Genomic DNA, 17,917 nt, shown 5'->3' on the forward strand with positions numbered 1-17,917 from the left:
TTTTCTCAGGCTCATTTTCTCGATGAGGAAGCCTGCGGTGGACTAAGCAGCTCGCCAGAGCCTTTGAGTTTCTGGAGAAAGCATCAGAGGACGGGGAAAAGGAAAGAGAAAAGGCAGCGCGTGTGTGCGCGCTGGTGTGTCACGTCACGGCCGCCTGGCACCCTCCCTCCCTCTCTCCCTCCCTCCCTCTTTCTCAGACACCGCATAAAGAGCTGGCTGGCGTGTGCCGGAGGGGCACCGAGGGCCCACGTGACCGCCCCTCCCAGTCGGCATCCCCGGGGATCGGCACTTTGTTCAGGATGCTGCCGCTCGCCGCCCCCATTGTGGACTGAAGATCTTGGGCATCGCCGACGCGGAGGGGGCTGGGCGAGAAAGGCCGGCTGGCTGCTGGAGGGGGGGGGCACCCTTCGCCGTCCCGACGGGGCGCTCGCTGGACTAAAAGGGGGACAGGGAAGCGGGGGGGGGGGAGGCGCCGGAGGGGGGGTGCTGGGCGAGGACTGGCGGCGGATCTTCTTCTCCCCGAGGCAAAGGAGGGAGCCAAGGCGATGGGCGAAGCGCAGACCGCCTAGTAGGGTAAGTGGCTGACTTGGACGCGTGCGCCCAGCCCCGCGTGGATGCTTGTTTTGGGTGGGTGGGTGTCTGCGTGTGTGGTCCTCCAGGGGGCACATGCCGGGTTGGAGGTGGCCCCGCGAGGGAAGCCCTCCGCTGCTGTGTCCCTCGAAGGCCAGCAGGATGCTCTCCAGCCGAGGCATCCAGCCCAGCCCACGGCAGCTCCGCGGAGAGCCTGGCAAGGAGGGGCTGTGCCGGATCCTGGTACATTCTGTTCGGCGGCGCTTGCCAAGCGGACGGAGGTCCAGGCGGGCTGCTTGGCGGGGCTGCTGCGTCGCAGCTGCTCCTCCGAGGGCAGCGTGTCTGCTCCGCGAGACGGTGACTCAGCCTAAGGTCAGCGATGGGTGGGAATTGGGCTGGGAGGGCGGCCCCCCTGCTCTGTCCCGTCCAGGCTGGCAGAACTTGAGAGCACGAGGACGAGCCCGAATAACTTCTGGAAGATTAGGAGACTGGCAAACTCAGGCTGAGCGGTGGCTGGTGCCCGTCGGGGCTGGAGTGAGGGAGGGAGACTAACTAACAGCAGTGGCGTAGCGTGCGTTGTCAGCACCCGGGGCAAGGCAAATAATTTGCGCCCCCTAACCCGTGGATTTGCGCCCCCTAACCCTAACCCTACCCCAAACCCCCAGATGTTGCGCCCGGTGCGGCCGGCCCCCCCTGCACCCCCCCACGCTACGCCACTGACTAACAGCAGAGCTGGAGCCAATGACAGGTCGAGCCAACTAATCCTCGCTTTGTCCTATCCCCTGCTGAGTCCGACAAGGGGACGGAGACCGAGGAGGAGGAGGAGGAGGAAGCAGCTGACAGGCTGGCAACCCCCGGACAGCCTGCAGGTTAGAAGACGAGCAAGCGAGGGGTAACTAATGGAGCAGTACACCAGCCGCTCAGATCAACCGGCATCCACTGCTGAGGATGCAATCCTAAAATATAGGCAGCTGCTGTCATAGCATCATAGAACTGTAGAGCTGGAAGGACCCCAATGGTCCTTTAACCCAACGCCCTGCACTGCAGGAATCACAGCGAACCCCGCTGAGGTGGGCACAAGCCCCACGGAATTCAGGAGGACTTCTTCCTGAATAGGCTTCGTTAGGCTGGCCGCCTTATTATGATCAGACAAGCTGCCTGTATGGGCTGCCCCCCCCCCAACTCTGAGTGCTTTCCATCACCTGCGAATCCTCCTTGCCTCCGCCCCTTCTCTCCTGTGTGTATTTGACACTTTCCCCACTCCTGACTACCCAGTTGTGTCACTCAACAATTTTATTTTGGGCTTGGGCTGCCACACAGGAAAAGCACGTGGATGTGCAGGAGGGGAGGCTGAGCAGAGAGAAGCCCCCTGGTTCAGCATGGGAGACATACTTCTTCTGTCTTTGATGATTCCCCACCCACCTCTCATGCCGAGGCGGGGACTGGGATTTACTAACTTGATTTACTAAATCAAGACAGGATAGGATTTTACCAGTTATAGCTGCTTTTCTGGCAAAGGTAACTTGGGACATCACATCAGAGCAAGTGGCACCAAGATGCTCAAGGTGGAGTACATAATTTTTCCCTTCCCAATTTTATCTTCACAACACCCCTGTGAGGTTGGTTAGGCTGGAAGATGGCGACTGGCCACAGGTCACCCCAATCAGCTTCCTAGCTGAGCTGTGGATTTGAACCCTAGTCTCCTGGTCCAAGTTGGCATCTAGGCACTCCACACTACTATCTTTACACTGCACCACATTGGCTCTGCTGCAGCTCTATACATAAAGATTTTAGATCCAACAACAGGAAAGTCCAATATGTCTGCAGTGAATGCATGTGTCGGAAAGATGAACTCGTAGCCAGGGATCTGAGACTGACTGTACAGATTGTCACATATTGTGAGCTGTGGAAAGTTCCTCTTCCCACCGCACATAGTTAAACTATTGGCTCTTGTAAGAGGCAGTGATGTGCACCAACTTGGTGAAAGGGGATTAGAGAGAAACACGTGGAGGATATGTGACCACTAGCCACAATGTTCTCCGTCTGCTGTTGGAGGCAGGCTCTCACATTATTATGGCATTTAGTCTCCTGCAATGTGAACAGCAGGATCATGTAGTTCTGCCCCACAAGGAGGTTTCGGACTTCGCCCCACCTCACTTTGTGCAGAAATCCCTGCTCTTTTCACAATGCATGCGCAACAAAGATCTGTCGCTGTTTATTTGTAACATCCCAAACCCCTCCAGACAATGAGTCTCGTGTGCCAGTGTGGCATCCCCAGTCCCAAACACAGAGTGAGCTCAGCTTACAGCCTCCCTTTTTCATCATCAGCTCTACAGGCCAAGAGGATATGAGCTTAAAGCTGGCTTGGCTGATGCTCTCTCTCTGTGTGTGTATTGTCAGAGGCTCCTGAGCATGACACAGGGGAGAAGTCATTTCTGGTAATAGTCTACCAGGAAATAGGCCAAATGGTCATTGGGCTGGGCTGTGGGCGCTAAAGGGGAGGAAGGAGAGTCTGTGTAATCATCAAACGGTATTCCAATTCCTGAGGAAGCTGATAAATCATAAGGAACAAGCGTGGCTAACAATGAATGGGGCTCATTCTTCCTTTGGAAATCAGGCTCCCTGTGTTTTGTTTCGGTTTTGTTATGGTATGTGTGTGTGCGTGCTTTACCGCTAGTTTGCTCTGAGCTGGGTTAAGCAGTTTTAGCAAAAAATGTGGGTTTTGTTGCTGTTGTTACATACGTAACAGATACACACCATGCCTCTGATAACAGGCTGCTGTACAGACACACTAAGCAAGAGGCAGTCTGGTCTTCAGAAAATTCAAGGATCCGCATCTAGGAAGCACAGACAAAGAGAAGTAAAACAGCAGGGAGGAGGGGAGCAATGTGTGTCCAAGGACCACCCAGCAGAGTACCAGGCTCTTTTTTTGCCTCTTACAGCCAAGCTGGCACGAACCCCACCTGGACTAGGAAGACCCGAAGCTTAATCTTCCAAACCTTGATCATTCTTAACAGTGAGACATTTGAATTCATTGTTATTAAAATGACCTCTCTTGTTTCTCCAAGCCTGCTGTATTAATTATTTGGATTGCTGGTGACATTGTTGCTGTAATTCGTCCGGAGCCTGTTGGGATAGGGTTGGCAATATATAAATGATGACACGGCTCTCCTTTTATGAAAAAAGGGCCGCGAGGTTTATTTGCTCACATTTGCCTAGCCGGGTGAAGCCTTGAAAAGCACAGCAGATGCAACACAATAACCCTTGTTTGTTGAGTGGCAGGCTGGAGGTGGCAACAGCTTGGCACAGATCCCTAAAGGGAGTGCCCCCTTCCTGCTGCCATGGCTCTTTGGCAAATATCACTCCTGCCGTGCTTGGCTTTTAGCTTCTTTCTGAGCAGATCGGCCTGCCACAGTTTCATCCTGGTGGTCACCTGGGCTTCTTTTGGAACATTCACTTGGGGAGAAAGGAGAATCTTGGGAGGTTAATTTTTGGGAAGTTCAGATGCATATAGAATAGGCTGGTTCTGTGTTGGTTGCAGCGGGAAGCTGAATTCAGCTGAATTCAGGCTCAGCGTTTTCATTTCTCAGCTGGGCAAACAGAGGCTTGGAATCCTCCCTTTGCCTTCTCGAAGCTGGCCTTTCCATCATATCGCTGCCAGTAGGAAACCTTGGCAACGCTGCTCTTTGGGTGCACCTGTTCTATTGATGGGAACGTTGAGAACGGCCATCTCAGGTTAGAACCAGAATGAGGAAGACCAAGCTGCTGGTGGCACTGCAGGAGTGATGCTCACAGACATCAAGAGATCAAGGGGGTTAAGTCACATGGTCAAATAGGCATGTGAAATGTTTAGTGAGTAGGCTGGAGTTGGAGCTGGTCATTGTGTCAGAGCAGCTTTGCTGTATCCCCAGCTCACAGCTTCGCTTGCACTGCATGGGGGTCAGGGCTGCTATGCCTCTCCTGTAAGCTTTGAGGTGGGGCAGAGTCAGCTGAGCCTCTGGGGGCAATACAGTGCTCTTCCATTTAACTCACACCCGGGCTTTTTGGCTTGGTCGTGAATTTGTGCAACAGTAAAGAGGTAAAGGTCTAAATGGTGCAAACAAATGTTTGAGAAAGGATCTCTAGATGTTTTGAACCTGAGTGATAGAGCGCCTAATTCTCAGGCAGAAGGTCCCAGGTTTAGTCACCGGCATCTTCAGGCTGGGGCAGGAATGTCCCCTGTCCCTGGAATGTCCCTGGAAAACCAGTGTCAGTCTGAGATGACAAAAATGGTCAGACTCAGTATTAGGCAAGTAGAAACCCACCCAACTCTCCTGAGATTAAGGCATAGATAATGAAGAATGTTGCAGGAAGCTTTTCCCACTCTGGTGGGGGAGATGTAGCCAGAGCGGGGAAATTGGCTGATTCAGCTCAGAGGAAAGATCAGCATTTGCTGCCCCAAGAGCTGCCTTCTCCGCTATTGATTATCCTGCACTGGAGGCCTCAGAAGGTAAGCAAGCTCATTAGGCCTGCCTAAGCAACACAGAAAGAGGCTGTCTGTTTTAAGTTGGCAAAAACCAGAGGCAGATTCCTGGAAGAGGACCCTGAGAAAGCTAAATGATGTTCCATATTGGACCAGCTCATCAGCCAAGATTTTCTAGCTCTTATTTTAGCCTGGGGCATTGATTCCCAAATGGGGAGTCTGGCCCCACCAGGCAATCATGGGAGATTGTCAGCAATGAGTGCCTGAAATGATGGAGGATAATAGGCTAAATGAGGAGGGAAGTGATGTATTGGCAAGAAGGAAATGTTGAACAGGTGGAGTCCTCAGTACAGCTAAACATTTTAGTAGCAATGGAAAATTTGTTCTATGGAATCCGTAGGGTTGGAGAATCTCTGCTATAGTGCCACACACTCTGTTTAGAAGACCTTCAAGCTGGTGTTGTCTTGCTTTCTACTGTCCACTTCCAAGACAAGACCCAGGGGGAGGGAATGGCAGTCCGGTCGTATGTCATCATGTTAGCAGCTACAGTATAGGCAGAAGTTGGTTCTGCTGTCTGAAGCTAACATAAAGACATAAAACAGGTATAAACAAAGAACTCCTGGATGCCAACATCCAGGTTTGAGGCAAGTACTCTCTGGTGAGAGAACACCAGCAGATATTTAAAATCACAAAACGTGCAGCAAAGTAAAGTGTGGAAATATAGGCTGTTAGACCTTTAAAATATGCTCTTGTAAGTTCCTTCCAAAGTTTCCCTCTTCCCCAGGCATTGAAAAAGACAACATGTTTGGTAAATTAAAAACAGTTTACTTACAAACTCTTCAAAGGTCAGATTCATACAGCATTCAGAAAATGCAGGCAGTAAAACTTGGCTTAGTTACAGTGGCAAAAGTTCCTAAATTAGTATAGAAACTCAAGAGAGGCTTGTTAGAGCCATGTGGTCTGAGCTTGGATCAACCAGCCTCTTCACACACTGAGTTTCTCAGGTAGACTTGATTACCTTCCTCCCAAGGTGATGTAGAGTGACTTTATGGCATTAACCCCTTCCTGCATCAAATGAACTTAAGCCTGTTGGGCCTATGAATCTGGTTATCCCCACAGATCTCAGGGGTGTGTGAGTGTTTCCAAAAACACATACAGTATAAATAAAAAAAAATAAAGTAATGAAATTTCAATCCATATGGAAAGTCAAATAAAATTATTTTGGGTGGTCAGGTTTTAAAGGGGATTATTAGGTTAGCTAAAAAAGGTAGTGTTGGTTTAAAAAGGTTGAGCAACACTGCTGTAGATAATGAGCTAGATGGACTTTTGGTCTAACTCAATATAAGGCAGATTCCTGTATAAAGAGCTGGGGAAAAGACTGAACCCAAACCTACTCCAGTTGAGATTGTTCCTCTTGGAAGGTGTCCCATAGGAGAAACCAGGTGCCTGGGTGGGATCTTTGTTTACAGCTGACATCAAAGCCTGGTGTGTGGCAGGAATCTCTGCCATGGAACCGATTCAGGATATCCTGGGGTTGGCCTGTAACAAAAACAGCACCAGCCGACCCAGAGTGTTGCTTTAATAGCTACCGGGGCCCTTGCCCTCTTGTGTGAGCAGCAGGCCCCGGCTGCAGGAGATAGGCTTATAAATAGACTGCAGAGATCCCGTATTTTTCCTGTTGAACAACAGCCACCCCTGCTGTGGTCAGCAAGGCAGGAAAAAGGTGTTTCCTCATGGCAAAGTCTGCCGTGGGACCCGATGGGGCCTCTCTCTGGGTGCCAGATGGGGCAAGATAAGAGCAGTGGGGAGATGAGGTTTCAACCACGAACTCCCCAGCATCTGCTCTGGGCTTCAGCACTTTGTCACCGAGTCCTGTGGGACAGCCAGAGCCTCTGCTTCCCCAAGAAGCAAGTGCCTGAGACCAGATATCTCCTGTCTGCCCTTGGGCCAAACAAGACTTCCCATCCCAGATGGCCCCAGCATCTGCCTGCTGTATCCATACGCTGTTGCTTATTGGCCTACAGGCTGCCGGGAAGAAGAGCACTGCAGCCGACGCCTGGTAAGCAACTTGGTAAGACACACAGCTGCTCGCCCTGCCTCCTCTTTGCTTTGTCATCTGCTTGCAACTGCTGCTGGCATTTTTTATTCATAGGCAGGAGGCAGCTTCCTTATATACAGAGTCAAGATGGTTTGGTCCATCTAGGATTGTTTAGAGATGGATGAGCAGTGGCTCTTAGGGAAAAGAACGTTCCCAGCCCTATCTGGAGACTGGAACTGGGACCCTTTGCATGCAAGGCAAACAGGGGGTCTCATGTACAGTGGTACCTCAGGTTACAGACGCTTCAGGTTACGGACTCCGCTAACCCAGAAATAGGGCTTCAGGTTAAGAACTTTGCTTCAGGATGAGAACAGAAATCGTGCTCTGGCGGCACAGTGGCAGCAGGAGGCCCCATTAGCTAAAGTGGTGCTTCAGGTTAAGAACAGTTTCGGGTTAAGACCTCCGGAACGAATTAAGTACTTAACCCAAGGTACCACTGTATTTCTTCACTCACCCCTGAGCCAGAGTTCTGAGAATATCCAAAAGCGTTGATGTTGTGCTTTGCGGGGGGGGGGGGGGGGGAGAGAGCCCTGTCACTTTATTTTAGCGACTGCTTAAGGTAGGAAAGAGGCGCACCAGGAGGGGTTGGATGTGGGTGGTTGCTGGGGGCTCCCCTGCATGGTTATCTCTGCTTGGTAAGTCTGCTTTTAATTACGACAAGGCCTTAAAAGAGGCACACGTGTTGAAGGAATTACTGTCAAAGAGTCCTGTGGTATTAGGAGGCAGCACTTTTGTTGTTGTTGTTGCAGGGGGTTTTGTGGATCCAAGCCTCACCTTGTCAGATGCAATAAATACCATATTGGCCCGAATATAAGCTGCACCTTTAAAATTCATGGGGGGGGGGAGAGAGAGAGACAATACCTGTATATAAGCCGCTCCCTTAAAATTCCGCATTTTACCGTGTGTCTGTTTCAGCAGCGATATTGTAAAAGCCTATTTTTGTAAGGTCACAAATTTAAGATGTACTTTAAATTTTCATGGTTGGAATTTGGAAAAAAAGTGAGGCTTATATTCAGGCCAATATGGTAAATGGAGAAATCCCTCCCACACCCACACACCCACACCCACACCCCCCCACACACTCACTGTCTCTTCTTCACCTCTCCACCTTATTATCCATACACACACAAACATACTTTACTTTTACAAAAACAGCCCCCCCCCCATCCAGTAGCAGTGATGAATGAAATGAAGTAGCTAATCCTGTAACAGTCATGAAAAAGGAAACATCACAATTTAGGATTCAAATAAGTTTTCAGCATTGGAAATTCAAGGGCACCTTTGTTTAAGTTTTTGTTATCTTATTTAGCTTTGCTGTGTGTATGGGCAGTGGTGAATTTTGGGCTTAAAAACGAACAACTCCAGCTCTACAGATCACACCTGATATAATCTGTCCTGTGCAGAAGCGAAGGTTGCAATCCTGACAACAACATCTGCTTGAAAAGAAGCAATTCCTACTGAGTTCAGTGGGACTTACTCCCAGGTAAGTGGAGTTAGGAATGCAAACTAAGGCATCATGCCACCCACAGCCATTTTCCTAAATGGATTTTACTTAAATGTAGAGAAAAGTATGTACTCTACGCAGACTTGCTGTCTGTTCCTTATTACAAGGAATGGTTCCATGTAAGGGAATCTAATTTGTTGGACACACTACACAATGCATAAAGCTAATTTAAAACATTTCAATGCCAGTATATTCTAAAACAGTGTTTGGCATACATTGTTATGTGCATCAGCCTTCTCTAAGCTGGTGCCCTCTAGGTCCACAACTACCATCAGCTCCAGCCAGAATGGTCAGTGGGCATGAATGAGGGGTGTTCAGGCAAGCGACACCTGTGGATTATCTGGTTGTTGGGTTGAGATGGGAATCTGAAGCTACTGCCTGAGGAATCCTGGCTACGTCTGATGACCAAAGGCAGAATTTCTTTTTCTTCTTTTTTTGCCAAATCATTTTTATTGATTTTCCAAATTTTAATTAATTAACCACAATTAAAACAAATTTAATACATCGCCCCCCCCAAAAAAATTGGCTTCTCACACTCTTTTCTCAATGTGCCCATAATTTCCTCTTGTTGCTGCATTGTTTTCCAACATTCTATTCCCTATAGTTCACATTCTATTCCCTATAATTAACCATATGTATATGTGTGTGTGTGTGTGTGTGTACACACACACACACACACACACACACACACATACATATATATATACATACACAGTCCTTAAGCATCAGCTATCCATCCGCTGAGGCAAATGCAGAATTTCCATGTTTCAAACCCAAGCAACTCCTGCTCTTTGGAGATCCACTGCAATATTTCCTTTTGACTTTGCTTCTCTTGCCCGAGAGTCGCAAGAGCTGGCTGAATGGCAGGAGAAAGCCTATCTCATTTCACTGACGGGGCATTATCTCACAGGATGATTACTATGACATGGCGGCTTCTTTAATGTATTTACATCAATTAAACCAGGCTAATTTGAAAGTGAGAATGTAGGCTACAGCATTGTACAGTACTGTATACCCAAACCCTTTGTCTATAGCTTCCCTGCAATTCCTCAGAGGAGCCAGCAGGAGGAGCAAGTAACTCACTTTAAATCCAAGCCCAGCCCTTCCCTTTCCTCCCTAAGTTTACAATTCAGCTGAGCATCTCTTCCAGCCAGTCGTCTCCCTCAGCAGTTAGTGAATTAAATGCAGCCGGTTGAGAGATTTGGGAGGTGGCTCCGAGATCGGCGGAATCTCCCGGGACTCGGCAAGTGAGCTGGATCAATGGCTGATACACTGGAGCTAGCATAATCATGAATATTCTTTGAAAAGCGATGGAAATACTCTGGGTGAGCCAGACAAGGTAGGGAGCAGCTGGGTAACTTAGCAACAGAGACCCTGCACTGACCATTTTCACAAAGTATGCTGTCTGAGCCCAAATTTCGGAGAGGATGAGGAAGTCCTATGATGTGGGCCCTTTCTCTAGGGCCTGCCAGTCATCAACATAAAGTTGGATCACCCACTGGTCACCAGTTTAACCCAGTGGAGGGAATAGTAGCTCACTGGTTCATCACATGCTGAGCACACAGGCGACCTGGTTTTATTTACATTCTTTTTGCATTGATACCCTACCTTTTTCTCCAGGGATCGCAAGATAGTGTCCATGGCTTCCTTCCTCCGCATTTAATTCCCACAATAACCCTGTGAGGTAGGTTAGGCAGAGAGGCAATGACTAGCGCCCAAGGTCACCTAGTGAGCTTCATGGCCAAGTAGGGATTTGAACCCTGCTCTCCCAGGTCCTAGTCCGACACTCTAACCACTACACCACACTGGTTCAATTGGTGGCATCTCTAGATAGGGCTTGGAAATATTCCTGTCTGAGTTGCTGCTGGGCAGGACTGAGCTAAATGGCCCAATTGACTGCTCTCAGCATAAGGCAACTTCTTACGTATCTAAGACTGGATTCAGACAGATGTGTTTTTGCCCAAAGCGTTGACTGGCAGCTAGCAAGTGGCAGGTGGAAATACCTGGCGCTAGGTTGTCGAATGAGTATTTTGAGAAATAGACTCCATAGATATTGCTCACAGAGTACAGTGGTACCTCAGGTTACATACACTTCAGGTTATATGTACGGCTGCTGCTGCTGCTGCTTGCGTGAGTGTTGGGAGGACCGCTCCCTCTCCTGCCAACTCCATCCGGCCTAGGGGGCGGGGCCTGCACTACCACTACAGTTTAGAGGCCTGAGCAGCTACCGGCAGCAATGGACAAAATGGTTTTAAATGTTTTAATCGCTTTTAATTTGCAGCATTTTAAATGGTGGTTGTTGTTTTTTATAATATTATATTATTTCATTATTTTATTTTTGCTTGGGGTGGGATAAGCACTGAGTCAGCACTATTGTTCCTTGCTTTGTTTTGTTTTGTTTTGTTCTGTTTTGTTTTATTATTATTATTATTCTGTTAAATTATTATATAGTTTGTATTTTGCCTTTTAAGGGGGAGGGTCATGGCTGCCTGGGAGTGGGCCTCAGCCAATAGATTGGGTGGGGCAGGTTCCACAGGGGGAGATGTATTGGGACACCCGATCTCAGTGATCACGGGCAGGAGGAGGAGTTATGCTAAGACCAGACCATGTCATTACCGAGGAGGCAGGTTTAGTCGTTGTTTGAGGACTATCCCTGCCTCCAGGTCTGGTCCTGACCGGAAGGATACAGTAATCAGCAAGGGAAACCCACATGACCTGAAAGTGTTGCTGTGCAATGCCAGGTCAATGATGAATAAAACCAATGCCATCCACGACCTGATTGTGGATGGAGGATTTGACCTGGCATGTGTGACAGAGACCTGGTTGGATGAAGCAGATGGGCCTGTCCTTGCCGCTGCTTGCCCAGCAGGTTTCTCTTACGCACAGCAACCCAGGTCATGTGGGCGGGGAGGGGGGGTTGCAGTGATTTTTAGGAAGTCATTCGTCTGCACCAGGCGTCCTATTGGGAAGACCCAGTTTTCTGAGTGCATGTTCTGGAAGTTGGGCAACAGGGGCAGTACAGGATTCCTACTGGTGTACCGACCTCCCCGCTGCACCAAGGATTCCCTGCCCGAGCTGCTTCAGGTCGTGGTGGATATGCTCCTAGCTTGGTTGTCCTGGGGGATTTTAACATCCATGCCGACACGACCTTACAAGGGGCCGCTCGGGACTTCGTGGAAAGCATGGCCTCCATGCGGCTGTCCCTGAATAAGTCTGGCCCAACTCATAGCCACGGACATGCCTTAGACTTGGTGTTTACCTCTACGGATGTTGGTGATCTGACATTAACTAAAAGCGAAATAAAAGAAGTGACATGGTCAGATCACTTCCTGGTGCAACTGGACTTCTCCGCAACCCTTCCCCTCCGCAGGGAGGTGGGACCGATTCGGATGGTCCGCCCCCGCCACTTAATGGATCCAATTGGCTTCCAGAGAGTGGTAGGGGATGCTTTATCCCAAGTTGATGGCCTTTCAGCTGATTCCCTGGTGGCACGCTGGAATGCGGAGTTAACCAGGGCTATTGACTGTCTGGCTCCGAAGCGCCCTCTCCGATTGCATGGAGCCCGGACAGCCCCATGGTTTTCCCCGGAGCTGAGGGTGATGAAACAATCGTTGAGACGGCTAGAGCACCGGTGGTGGAAAACTCATTCTGAATCAGACCGGACACGGGTTAGAGCTCAACGTCGAGCCTACCAAGTTGCAATGGCGACGGCGAAGAGGGCCTTCTTCGCCGCCTCCATTGCATCTGCAGAAAACAGCAGCAGGAGACTTTTTCAGGTGGTTCGCAGTTTATCGGAACCACCTGTACCACCGGGGCCTGGTAGGGACCCCAAGATCTCCTGCAATGCTTTTGCAAAGTTTTTTGCAGATAAAATCGCTCAGATTCAGAAGGAGGTAGACTCCACAGTGGGAGCAGGGCCAGGGCGGGAGAGTGCTAGAGTTCTGTCTGGTCCTGTTATATGGGATCAATTCCAATCTGTTACCTCCGAGGATGTGGACAGGCTGCTTGGACGAGTGAAACCGACCACCTGTCTCCTTGATCCTTGCCCATCCTGGCTGATAAAAGCGAGCCGGGAAGGGCTGGGCGATGGGCTTTGCGGGGTGGTGAATGCTTCCCTCTGTGAGGGAGCCTTCCCAGACCCACTGAAAGAGGCGGTCATTAAACCGCTTCTTAAAAAAACATCTTTAGACCCGGCCAATTTGGCCAACTATCGCCCAGTCTCAAATCTGCCATTCTTGGGCAAGGTGATTGAGCGGGTGGTTGCTGAACAACTCCAAGCACGCCTGGAGGAAACAGACAATTTGGATCGCTTCTAGTTGGGATTCAGACCTCATCATGGGACTGAAACTGCCTTGGTCACACTGGTTGATGATCTCCGGCGGGCTAGGGACAAAGGTGAGAGCTGTTTCCTAGTTCTGCTGGATCTCTCAGCGGCCTTTGACACCATCGACCATAACATCCTTCTGGACCGTCTAGAGGGGCTGGGAGCTGGGGGCACTGTCATACAGTGGTTCCGCTCCTTCCTCCTGGGCCGTGTCCAGAAATTGGTGTGGGGGGTGAGTGTTCAGACCCCTGGGCTCTCACTTGTGGGGTGCCTCAGGGTTCTGTCCTCTCCCCCATGCTTTTTAATATCTATATGAAGCCGCTGGGAGAGATCATCAGGGGGTTTGGACTGGGTGTTCATCAGTATGCAGATGACACCCAGCTCTACCTCTCCTTTAAATCAGAACCAGTGAAGGCGGTGAAGGTCCTGTGTGAGTGCCTGGAGGCGGTTGGAGGTTGGATGGCGGCTAACAGATTGAGGTTGAATCCTGACAAGACAGAAGTACTGTTTTGGGGGGACAGGAGGCGGGCAGGTGTGGAGGATTCCCTGGTCCTGAATGGGGTAACTGTGCCCCTGAAGGACCAGGTGCGCAGCCTGGGAGTCATTTTGGACTCACAGCTCTCCATGGAGGCGCAGGTTAACTCTGTGTCCAGGGCAGCTGTCTACCAGCTCCACCTGGTACGCAGGCTAAGACCCTACCTCCCCGCGGACTGTCTCGCCAGAGTGGTGCATGCTCTGGTTATCTCACGCTTGGACTACTGCAACACGCTCTACGTGGGGCTACCTTTGAAGGTGACCCGGAAACTGCAATTAATCCAGAATGCGGCAGCTAGACTGGTGACTGGGAGTGGCCGCCGGGACCACATAACACCGGTTCTGAGAGATCTGCACTGGCTCCCAGTACGTTTCCGAGCACGATTCAAAGTGTTGGTGCTGACCTTTAAAGCCCTAAACGGCCTCGGTCCTGTATACCTGAAGGAGCGTCTCCACCCCCATCGTTCAGCCTGGACACTGAGATCCAGCACCGAGGGCCTTCTGGCGGTTCCCTCATTGCGAGAAGTGAGGCTACAGGGAACCAGACAGAGGGCCTTCTCGGTAGTGGCGCCCGCCCTGTGGAACGCCCTCCCATCAGATGTCAAAGAGATAAAGAATTACCTGACATTCAGAAGACATCTTAAGGCAGCCCTGTTCAGGGATGTTTTTAATATGTAATGCTGTACTGTTTTTAACACTGATTGGGAGCTGCCCAGAGTGGCTGGGGAAACTCAGCCAGATGGGCGGGGTATAAATAATAAATTATTATTATTATTATATACGCTTCAGGTTATAGACTCCACTAACCCAGAAATTGTGCTTCAGGTTAAGAACTTTGCTTCAGGATGAGAACAGAAATCGTGCTCTAGGCAGCACGGCAGCAGCGGGAGGCCCCATTAGCTAAAGTGGTGCTTCAGGTTAAGAACAGTTTCAGGTTAAGAACGGACCTCTGGAACAAATTAAGTACTTAACCTGAGGTATCACTGTACACTAGTTTTTCATAGCTCATCCCGCAAGAAAGCAGATGCTGGTTCACCCTACAATTCTACGTAATTTTTTTCCTGTGAGTGAATCCCATTAAGTTCACTGGGATGAACTTCCAAATAAGGATCCCATTGCATGTTTCTAACATTGAATGGTTGGGCTGCATTGCTAACCATGGAAAGAAAGTCCTAGGCAGAATTAGGCATACTTATCTCCATGGATTTCAACTGGTTTGAGCACCTCCAACCCCAGCCCTGCGTAGTTAGAAGGCTACAACCCTATTCTCAATTACTGGGACATATGTCTGAGTAAACATGTATGTTGCACGCAGCCAGGCTGTAAATCTAATTTCAAGGGGATTTAAGCAAATCCCCTGAATTGTTCCCAGTGAGCTTTTCAGAAAACACCTGTGTAACTCTTTGGGGAAGTATATTTCAAATCCTCCTAGGGACAACTGTAAGAAATACTCGCAATTGATTTTGCAGTTCAGTGCATGTCCAGGGTTCAAGTTCAGTTCATATAGAAGGATTTTTCGTGTAAACTGATAGGATAGGCTAAGTTTTATCTGTGTTAAATGAATGATGATTTTATGGCTACGATTTCATGGCACTGCACAATGTAAAGTCAGCTCTCCTTCTTAGGAGCAGTCTTGCAAGATGTGTTTAAGCAAACGTAGTTTGAGAGCGGCATTTTAAAAAGGAACGGTAGGCAGACAGGCAGGCAACCAGGAAATTGAAACATTCTTTTCTTCATCCAGAGGCAGGAGAGTTGCATACTGAGCATGATCCAGGCTGGCTTGTCTGGAGGTAGATGATGCTTAAAAGCCAATTCCCCTAAAGTAACGATGAGCTTTTCCCCAACACAATGCATAAAATGGGAGACAGGCTTCAGGGACTGTGGTGGGGGTAACGACAACAACAACAATGGTAATAATAATAAATTTATTTATATGTCACCCATCTGACTAGGTTGCCCCAGCCACTCTGGGCAGCTTCCAACAGTTTAAATAACTGTCCTCTCTTCACTTGTGCTTAATCCTTGGTAGTACCATCAGCACAGTATACAAGACATTGCGGAATGCCTGTTAGACCCCCTTGCAGTGAGATCAAATGGCTCAGGCACAACATAGTTTCTCTAAAACCAGGGATGGGGAACCTGTGGTTCTCCAGATATTGCAGGACTACAACTCCCATCACCCCTGAACATTAGTCATGCTAGTTGGGGCTGATGGGAGTTGTAGTCCCCTGGAAAAAAAAAATTCTGACAGGCATTAGATTTGAGGGAGGCTGTCCTAAGCAATGTGATTGGTTGCTTCAGAAAATGTCTTCCCTCCTTGGAGGAATGCATGCAGCTGCAGTGCAGAAATGTTTGAAATGGCTTTGCCTGGACCGGCTGGATTGCATGGGATGAACTGTCAAGTAGAGTTGATAGCTGCAGTCTAGAGATGGATGCTCTTTGCATTCCTCAGTGAAACCAGAGAGTCAGCACCTGCTGCTTCCACTTCACGTTTGACTCCGTCCTTTCAATCTACACCCTGCCCACTGTTGCCCCACAACTGAAGAAAGCCCTAGGGAAGGATCTGAGACGGGGACCATGCCTGCAGCTGAATGAGGGGGCAAAATAGATGGAATTCCTTGAGTCGACAAGTGTAGCGTTGGTGGCAGGTGCCCAGGGGGACTAGCAGGGTGGAAAACCCAACAGTGTTGTTGTTGTTTAGCCGTGTTCGACTCTTCATGACCCCATGGACCAGAGCACGCCAGGCACTCCTGTCTTCCACTGCCTCCCGCAGTTTGGTCAAACTCATGTTGGTAGCTTCAAGAACACTGTCCAACCATCTCGTCCTCTGTCGTCCCCTTCTCCTTGTGCCCTCCATCTTTCCCAACATCAGGGTCTTTTCCAGGGAGTCTTCTCTTCTCATGAGGTGGCCAAAGTATTGGAGCCTCAGCCCAACAGTAGGTGGAGGCAGAGCCAAGGACAGGCAGAGTCAACTCAGGCTAGTTTTGCCCCCATCCTCCTCCATGCCAAGCTATACAAGGATAACACAGAGACCAAAGAGGAGGAAGCTGACAGCCAAGGCTGGATATAAGCAAGAAAACAGGCAAGGGAAGATGGTGAGGCAGTGCCGCATTTGCCCTAATAGATGGAAGTGGAAGAATATCCTTTCCAAATGTTGAATTTCTATGCAAAGAGAAAGCTAGCATGTTGTAAGCCAGCCCCTTTGCCTGTCATGGTAGTTTTCTGTTTTCAGGGAATTATTAACATAGGGAAGAGCATTTTAAAGGCGATCTTCTACCTGCTGTGAAGCTGCCTGTTTCGGCCATCTCATTCTGCTGCACACGTGGTTTGAGCCTAAGAGAGAAGGAGTGAGGGCTGAAGGAAGGAGAGCTGGGCATGGCCTAAAGCAGGGACGGGGGACCTATGGCCCTCCAGATGTGGATGGACTCCAACCTCTCTGAGCCCCAGCCAGTAGGGATGATGCAAGTGGGAATTTGGAGGGCTGCAGTTTCCTAGAGCTAGAAGGGTGAGGAAAGCTGGAGCCTATATATTTGGTTGGAAAGAGCTGGCTGCATCTTTGACTACAGGTCTCCATTAGTGACTGATATTGTGCATTGCTTCAAAAATAAATCTTGCTGCCTTTAATGAAGCCGGTTCCCTAATAAGTGCATTTGGAAATGCAGCCTTAACATGGTATGACAAGAACAGGAGTGCCCTTCCAACAGCAACGCAACACGCCCATCTTTTCAGGCAGCACTTGGCTAGTTCACTAGCATGACCAGATGAAAAAGGAAATGGGGATCTTGCGTTTTCCATTTTTGCAAGACAAACAGCACCTGTTGGATTTCCCTCTTCTACACAACTCTGAAAGGGGCACAAGTCATTTCCTCTTTTTCAGCTGGTCACCCTGCAGCTCTCTTAAAGCTCTGGGTGCTCTTTCTTTCTTTCTTTCTTTCTTTCTTTCTTTCGTATTCCAATTTAAAAAAACAACATATCTCATCAATATGAACAATAAACTCAGAAACATGTAAATAATATATAGCTCTGGGTGCTTTGACATGAGATGAGACAGCTCTATAGCTCATTTTCAATGAAAGCCAGCATTTGTGTTTGAAGTCTGGGGAGTGAGAGGGGAGCTGGTTGTTTTCTGAAGATGTCAGGCAGCGACTGGATGTGTCAAGTAATGGTTCTCCTTGCTTCCCCTATTCAAGTCATAGGAACCTGCAGTGAACTGTTTTGTCAAGGGCTGATATGCAGGCATTATTTGCAGGAGGAAATTACAGCAAGGAAATAATAAATACTAGATGGTGCATTGAAAATAATGCAAATGCATTATATTTGCACATACCTGCTCAAGGAGGTAGTGAAATTTACACGGAGAATAAATGCCCACCAGAACGGAGTAAGCTGAGGGACTGTAGCCATGGAACTATGACTAAGGAGTTG

At 49.1% G+C, this 17,917-nt stretch overlaps 1 protein-coding gene across 5 annotated transcripts in view; it reads left to right on the plus strand.

The window, feature by feature from the left end:
* The first annotated feature begins 225 nt into the window (after positions 1-225).
* The window catches only part of NAV1 (neuron navigator 1), a 292,439-nt gene continuing 274,747 nt past the window's right edge, over positions 226-17,917 (plus strand). For 4 of the 5 annotated variants that reach the window (XM_079978772.1, XM_079978776.1, XM_079978777.1 and 1 more), the window contains exon 1: positions 226-573. The gene's annotated coding sequence lies outside the window, so the exon portion shown is untranslated. The remainder of the gene's footprint in view (positions 574-17,917) is intronic. The other variant, XM_079978779.1, reaches the window with a different exon arrangement.

The sequence above is a fragment of the Podarcis cretensis genome (genome assembly GCF_951804945.1).
Source record: "Podarcis cretensis genome assembly, chromosome: 6".
NCBI classification, from domain to species: Eukaryota; Metazoa; Chordata; class Lepidosauria; order Squamata; family Lacertidae; genus Podarcis; species Podarcis cretensis.